Source organism: Furipterus horrens, unplaced genomic scaffold, assembly GCF_987537825.1.
Source record: "Furipterus horrens unplaced genomic scaffold, mFurHor1.1.pri manual_scaffold_3, whole genome shotgun sequence".
Classification (NCBI taxonomy): domain Eukaryota; kingdom Metazoa; phylum Chordata; class Mammalia; order Chiroptera; family Furipteridae; genus Furipterus; species Furipterus horrens.
Genome location: NW_028327173.1, coordinates 13,763,487 through 13,772,253, shown reverse-complemented (window position 1 = coordinate 13,772,253; position 8,767 = coordinate 13,763,487).

Below are 8,767 nucleotides of genomic sequence, written 5' to 3'. Positions count from 1 at the left end.
TCCTCCGCATCACTTAGCAGGACGCCCTGTAGCCCCGCTCCGTCCCGGCCCCGCCCTCTGCCTCTGGCTGCCCAGGCTCCTCCCTCTCCCGGCTCCACCCCAGCCGCTCTGGCTCCGACGCTGGTCTTCCCCACCTCATTTTCTCTCTTGGCGTCTCTCGCCCTTTTATGCATCATTTTTCATTTCTTCTGATTGTCTTAGGCCCACCTCCTTTCCGTCTTTCCATTTTCACTGCAGCGAAAATTGTCTCTCTGTCCCTGTCCCTTTCAATTCTCATCGCCTGTCACTTGCAACCAAAAGTATGCAAAGGAACTGGAGCTTTGGATCAATGGCAATGGAAGAAGTAGGAATTTTAGCTCTCAGGGCTTAATAAATTCTTGTGATTCATCCCTTCAAAGTATGTGCCCTTATTGCCTGTGTTAAGAGCAACTCTAGAGACGGCCCAGTGGCCTTAAGCACGCTGTTACTTGAGGTTTAAAGTAAGTTACATAATCATCTCACCTGATCCTCCCAGCTGTCTGGTGAGGAAGACAGGGCACGTGTTAATGTCCCCATTTTCTGAAGGGGAGACTGATGCTCAGAGCGGTCAGTGACCCTCTCGTGCAGGCCAGAAGCTGACCTCAAATCCAGTGTTTTCCATGGTCCCCTTCAGTATGCTATGAGCTGTAGCACCCACCTCACACACAGGGAGATATATTTCTGGTTGATTCTGCGGTGCACAGGGACTTCCACTTCCAAATCTGGGTAGCAGGGGATACTTCACACCCTCCTCCAGCCTGGTTGGACCCAGGCAGGCTGCTAGGTGGATGTGCAGCGTGTTGTGGGGGCTCCCATCCTGGCCTTGCTTCCAGGGCGCATCCTCAGTGCCAGGACAGGAGTGTGGCAGGGCTATGGCCTGTCCGGTTTGAATTAGATGCTGGGCTCTGGGCTCTGCAGAGCCTCGGGCTCATTAGCGGTTCCATCGCCCAGCCCTGCACCTGCAAGATGGGAACGTTTTATTGTTTTGCCTTTGCTTTTTCTCTTGTTTCTATCTCTTTTCCTCACTTCTTTAATGTTTCAAATTTCCACCTTATGCCACAAAAATGTAAAGGCTGCCACAGTCCTGCTGGGACACATACAAGTCACGGGCGCCTCTGGTGCCCAGGGCCCTCACCATTCTCCAGTGTCGCAAGCTACAGATCCATGGATCCCTCCCTCAGGGCAGGACCCTCAGGGAGGCAGGGCTGTGTGTTTTCCTGCCCCCATCCAAGCCCCCCATCGGCATTTCTCTGGGAACTCAGGGTGGCACAAAGGTTAATAGGCATTTCTGGGGTTTCTCTGCCTCCTTTTTTTTTTTTTTTTCTTTTTGCCTTGATCCAGTCTTGAAGTCCGATCCACGATTTATTATTTTACTTAACAACTCAATGTTTCCTCACCTGCAAAATGGATGTAATAAGAGTATCTCCTATCACTACGTTCTGCTGAAAGAAGACAGTGAGCAGAAGGTGCTTATTCCAAGCTGAACACATAGTAAGTGCTTAATAAGTAGTGTGCATTGCTATTATTCCACTGATGTCGGGGAAGAACAGATGAGAAGTCTCACCAGGTGAGGCTTGGAGAATGCTCAGTAAGGGCTACACTGGTGCTCATCATCATCGCCATCACCATCACCACCACCATCACCACAATCATCATCATTACCACCACCACCATCATCATCATCACCGCCACCATCAACATCGTCACCACCACAATCATCATCATCACCACCATCACCACCATCATCACCACCACAGTCACCATTACCATCATCGTCATCACCATCAGCAGCAGCAGCATCACCATCACTATCACCATCATTCATCACCACCATCACCATCACTACTCATCACTACCACCATCATCATCACCATTACCATCATATTCATCACCATCACTACCATCATCATCACCATCGTAACCACAATCATTATCAGCAGCAGCAGCAGCAGCACTTGAACTCTACTTCCATTATTCTTTCCCTCTTTTCTCCTCAGCAGAGGGTGGGAGAGAATGTGATGAGGAGAAATTGAGGAAGGCTGAGGTGACTTGGAAGAACTGTAGTTGCAGGACCAAAGAGACTCCGGAGAAAAGAGATGGCCTAAGATAAGTGGAGCAGGGGAAGCTGACGGGGCTGGTGAGTTGGGTCCAAGAGAAGCAGGAAGGAGGGGAAGGCAGTTGGAAGGAGGAGTTAATTTCCAGTGACATGATCAGAGCTTATGTGACAGAACATACACTCTGTGACCTGTGAGCTGACAGGGACCCCCCTCAGATTCTTTCACCCTCACAATGGTCCTTGGGGGAGGGTTCGATTACTCACGTGTCTGTGCAATCATCTCAGGCTTTGGGGTTGGGTGGGCGTGGAGGGGCAGATATTGCAGGCAGGGCCTCTGGGAAGTGGTACCATGCATGAGGGCAGGATGGTCTGTGTCTGGAGGGGTCTGTGAGGGCTGTGACCTTGCTCAAGTCATACAACCTGTCTGAGCTTCTGCTGCTTCATCTGTAAAACAAAAATAATAATGGTACCCATGTCATAGGGCTGTTGGGAGGACTGAATGAGTTAATATATATAAATCTCTCAGAAAGTACCTGGCACAGAATGAGCACTCACTGAACATTAGCTTGACTCAAAAGCTATGAGAGGGGGATCGAGCAGACACTCATTTACCTTGAGCTGAGCCCAAAGAAGCCTGTTCTCATTGCCCTTTGCTGTTCCCATGCTGGGAGCTGGAGAATTGTCTGATAAAATGAACTGAACTGAAATTAGAAACCACATTATGCCGTCAACTCATGCTGAGTTTGTGGTTAGCTAAACCCCAAAGCCTTTCTTCACAGCCTTATTGCTCAGCCAGTGATCCCTCATCCTGTATTTGTGGGTTTTCACTTTATTTTTTGTGGTCTTTTTGCTTTTTTTGTGTTCCGGATTATAAAAGTAATATATGCCCACTGTGGAAAGTTTGCAACGAGCATAAAATTACAAAGGGCAGGAAAAGAGCAGGTTACAAATCAGCATGAATGGTTTGAATCCACTTGCATAAAATGTTTTCATATATTTATAAAGAGAGGCAAAGATCTACAGAAATAGAGAGAGAGAAAAGGATGCTTAAAAAGTTGTTCACTAAAATATCTGTAGCGGTTGTATTCATGTGACTTTTTTATACTCCCTGATAGTTTTCCTTCATGCTGTTTGACTTCTTAGAAGAATAGACCTGTATTATCTTTTTAAAACTAAGCTTTTTTTATAATAATTGTTTTAAAATGGAAATCAGATCATTTAGCTCCCCTTTCTTAAAATTCCTTAAGAATTCTCCATTCATTCAAGAAATATTCATTGAGTGGGTACCAAGTGCCAGGCTGGTTCTCTCTTCTCCCCCTCACTTTATGGTCCTCGAAGCTCCCATCACTATCTCAGAGTATCATTCTTTATAGGTTCTTTGTTTAATGTCGACCCTCCATCCCACAGAACTTGAGCTACATGAAGGAAGAGTTCTGCAGAATGCCAGTGTTTGTCTGTACGCAGCTTATCCCTGCTGCCCCAAACAATGCCTGGCATGGGGTGGGCACTCAACAAATATTTATTGAATGAATGGATGTTTAAAAGCAAAAATAAAGAAGAGAAAATCTTTCATAATTCTACCACCTAGAGCTTATTGTTAGCATCCTGGTATGTTTCCTTCCAAACTTGTTTATACTTTATGTATAAATATAGTTGAAGACACATTTTGCATCTTTTTCTTTTTAACCCAGCATAACAGCATAAGCATTTCCCATGGTATAAGAAATATTATTTTTCTTGAATGTATAGCAGTGGTTCTTCACCAAGGGTGATTTGCCACCTAGTGGGTATTTGGCAATGTCTGGAGACACTTTTGGTTGTCACAAGGAGCAGAGTGGGATGCATTGCTACTGGTTGCTAACATCCCACAATGCACAGGACAGTTCCCACAACAAAGGATTACCTGGCCCCAAATGCTCATCTGTGCCAAGGCTGAGAACCCGGCTGTCATGCGGGTCTATAAGACTTGACTTATCTACCCCTTCTTGTCACAAATGAAGTTGTTTCTAGTTTTTCACTCGGGCAGATACGGTCACGAAAGAGTTTCAGACATAAATCACCACCCACATCCTACATTTCCTTAGGATGGGTTACATTGCCTGATTTTCAGGAATTTAAGTGAAGGACAATATCAATCTTGCGTCAATTTCATTTAGTTGATTTCAACTGGGTCATCCTGCTGCTCTGGGTATTCTGTCCTCTGCCACGTTTGTGGTCTCTCCCAGCTGTGAGTAATGTCAAAGAAAATACCCAGACTGTCACGGCCCAGGTGCTTTCTGTGATGAAGGCTACCCCAGCAGTACCTCACCTGTCTTAGCTGCTTGGGCTGCTATAACAAATTGCCCTTGACTAGGTGCTTAAATGATAAACATTTATATCTCACAGTTCTGGAGGCTAACAAGCCCCAGGTCAAGATATAGACAGGTCCAGTGTCTGGTGGGGGCCCTCTGTCCAGTTTTGCAGACAGCTGTCTTCTTATTATATCCTCACATGGTGAAAAGAGAGGACTCTAATACCTTCTCTTCTTGTCAGGACACTAATACCCTCCTGACCTCACCTAAACCTAATCACCACTCAATGCCCCCCGCCCCGCCCCAATGCCATCTCATTGGGGGTTTGCGTTTCAACATATGATTTTGAGGGAGGGGACTCAAACATGTAGCCCATAACATCACCTGTCCAAGATGTCAAACCTTCATTTGGGAAGAGCCTGTTTAACCGTTATCTATAAATAGCGTCTGTCATGGGCGTGGAAGGGCAGCACGGAAGCAAGAAAGGCGTTACTTGCCATCCCTGACTTATGCCAACAAAACCACTATTGTTCAAGAGTGTGTGGGCACCTCTTTGGGAATTGCTTCCGGGTATACACCGCCTTCCTTCAATAAGAATATCATCCGGGGCAGTGCTGCTGGGTTTACAAATGCAGCGTCTCCGGATCAGAATATTCATTCAACAAATATTTACTGAGACCCTGCTATGCACCAGGCACTGTTCCAGGCACTAAGGACACAGAGATGACACAAGACAGAGAGAGCGCACCTCAGCCCTCATAGGACTTGCATTCTAGAGGGGCCACCATCACATAAACAAATTATATAAAATACAGCGGGGACCAAGACAGAGTGGCTGGATGAGGGATACAATTTTACATGAGATAGTCAGAGATGGGCCCTCTGAGGAGGGGAGATTTTAAAGTGATCTGAATTAAGTCAATGGGTAAGTCTTGGGAATAGCTGAGGGAATAGCATGTGCCAAGGCCCTGAGGCAAGCATATGTTGGGCAAGTGTGAGGAGCAGCAAAGAAGCTGGTGTGTCTGGTGTGAAATGAGCAAGAGGGTGAGCCATAGGAGATGAGGTTGGAGTGACAGGGGGTGGCTAGGTCGAGTAGGGACTGGTAGGCCATTATGAATACTTGAATTTGTATTCCGTTGGATGGGTTTAAGCAGGGTCGGAAAGAGATCTGATCCATTTTAAACGACCCCTCTGGTTACTGTATGGAAGAAGAATAAGCAGGCAAGAATGTAAGAGGGGAGCCCAGGGAGAGGCTGTTGTAATCCTGCAGGCAAGAGATGGTGGTGGCTTGGAACAGAGAGGTAATGAGATACATAGACGGTGAGAAGTAGCCAGGATCCCAGGTATATTTTAAAGGCAGAGCCGGTGGGATTGCTGATGGATTGCGTGCTGCGGAGGCATGAGAAAAAGAGGAATTGAAAATAACTACCAACTGGGAGTTGAGAGGGAACTCTTAGAGCTATGTGAGTTCTCTGCAGGGATCTGTGTTTTCGTGACAGGCCCACATGTGATGGAACCCCAAGACAGACAGCCAACCCCTGGACAGTTGGATGCTGACCAGCTGGCAGGGCCAGACATGCTCTAGGGTTTATTTTCCCCTGACCTTGGTTTTTTTTTTTTTTACTCTTAATTTGGTGCTTTGGGACTACACCCGCCACCCCCAGCCCCCCACCTCCCCGCCCCTGCCCCAAGCCCAGCCTCATGGAGAAGTCCTGCCTTCCAGACAGAGGACTGTCAGGCTAGGGCCTGCTGGCTGCACCCAGCCAGGAAAGTGTTTGCACTGCTCCTCTCCCGCCCCCTTGGCTGGACAGAGCATGGCACTCATGAAAGCTGAGACTCCTCGGTCCCCCAGCTCTCAAGAAAGCCGCTGCCCACCTGGCCTTCCGCTCTCAGCTTGGCAATATCTCTCCACCAAGCTGGCCTGCCTAATAGAGAATAAATTAGCACTTCCGTTAAGGGGGAAAGAGGTATGGGAAAATGTTGGTTTTGTTTATAGGGCTGGGTGGAGAGGGATATTACATACAGCAGGACAGGACAGGACAGGGGCTGCCTTCCACTGGGCCCAGGGAAGGGGTCTTGGAGGTGGCGTCTATGCTGGAGGTCGCTGAAGGTCCCTTGGTGCTTCTGCAGACTTGACGTTGGGAAGTGGTTACTGTACTGGGGTTGGACAGAGCTGGATTCTAGCCCCATCGAGATGTGGCTGCATGACTTCAGGGGAAATTCTCGACCTTCACTGGGCCTCAGTTTCCTCATCTGTTAATGAAGAAGTTGGTCTCAATGGCCTCCCTCGTTGCCACTGTCTGGGATCTGCTTGTCCGCGGGCAGCAGAGGCTGTCCCTGAGGTTGTTTCTGACACCACCACCAGATGCCGGGGGAAAGCAATGTGCCCAATATTTCCAGATAGGGCAGTGCCTAACTCTGAATATTGTAACTGCTACTGGGGTAAGTTCATGGCACAAGCACCACCTCTTCTACCTGGGAGAAGGCTGAGGTGTACTTAACAATGTCCGAGCCAGCTGGCCTGGAGCTCCTGCAGAGGGAGGAGGATGGGCAGGGTAGGGGGAGTGGCAGCTGGCTTGGGGGAGGCTGGAGAGACCCCAGAGAGGGCAAGGCTGACCTGAACGTGCCTGAATGTTGGACGGGGTGGGGGATTCACTGCTTTTTGTTACAAGCTGCACTTAAAGGTTCTGACCCAAGGTCCAAGGAGGGCTTCCAGCACGTGTTAGTGTCAGATATGATGGCTGTACCAGGGAGCAGCAGTGTGCGCGGCCTCCACCGGCATCTGGGTCCAGACTCAGGGCAAGGATGGGCAGCAAGGAGGTGAGGACTGGGCTCTGTCTCCAGCGCGTAGTGGCGTGGCACTGCGGTTTTGTGCTTAGGCTCCAGATCCAGAAGGAGCAGGCTCACAGCTAACCACAACTCCTACTGAGCTAACCTGGGCAGCTGCCTTCGCTTCTCTGGGCCTCATTTCCTCCTCTATAGAAGTCCCATCTCAAAGAGCTGAGGCAAGGATTCAGGAAAACAAGGGGCCATGTGTCAGGGTACCTGGGCACAGTTCACTCTCAGTGGGTGTCACTTTCTGGAGGAGAGGAGGCCCATCCAACAGCCTCTACTGCACCCCCACCCCTGGACTGTGCAGAGTGAACTTGGGAAGATCCTACCTCTCCCACTTGACACTGTGCCTTGAGCGAGGGGACGAAGCTATAGACGGGGACTCTGGGAGTGCCTCAGGGGACGCAGACTCCTGCCCACATTCCCAGATCCTCCACAAGACCCTCCCCGGACTCCAGCCAATGCAGAGAAGACACGCCAGTCCCAGTTCAGGCCTAAGATGGGGCTGCTGGCAGCGTCTCCCTCCGATGGCCTGCAGGGCCAGGCCCTTGCTCTGCTCCCACAGACCCTGCCTTGTCCCAGGGGACGTATCTGTTTGCAGGGTAGGCGTGCTCTTTTGCCTCCCCATCAGGTTCCAATGTGACCAGCCAGTGACTCACAGCCCCAAGCGGAGTGCTTGGCACCTTCCAGCAGACAATGTCTGTCCCATTCCCAGGCGCTTAGAGGAGGCGATCAATGACAGGGTGTACTTGGGGGCCACCCACCCACCAAATTATCTCCTTTGTGGATGCCTGAAATTCCACCATTAATACTTCATTCTTTTGGAGGATATTATGGTCTTATCTCAGTTCCACTCTTGCAATATAAGCCCCTTGGGATGTATAACATACCTGAATATGGATGAGCATGTCAAAACATTTTTCTTCCCGGCGGGAGGGATTCAAATTCTCAGGCTCCAAGTTCAGCACTTTTTCCCAATACCCGGCACTTTCATTTACCCAACAGACATGATCAAGTCCCTACTATGTGTTGCACCCTATGCCCAGCACGGAGGTGAGGGAGACATGGCCTTGTCCTTGAGGCACATAGTAGGTTCTCCCTAAATGTTAGTGGATGGCTTTACTCTCACACTTAATGCTGGTGTATAGTAGGAGCTTGCTAAACAGTTGTAGAATGAATGAACGAAGCCCGAGAGCTACAAAAATAAGGCAGCACAGCTTCGGGGGTGTGAACGCGGGTCTGAAGCCCACCGTCTGAGTTTGCCTTCTGGCTCTGCCACGCAGCAGCTGTGGGACCGTCAGCAAGTTTCGGCATCTTTCTCTGCCTCAGGCTCCTCGTTGGTAAAACGGGAATGATAAAGGTCGTTCTGAGGATTAACTGAGTTAATCTTTGTAAGGTACTTAGAACATTTCCTGGCACACGGTACGCACTATGTAAGTGTTTGTTAAGTAACTAAAACTCAATAAACATTATTGAAGACACATGGAAGGTATTCGGTCATGTCTGCCGGCTGGCCCGAGGGCAGCCCATGGCAGGAGCGATGTTTTCGTATCCTCCGCCGCCTCGGAGG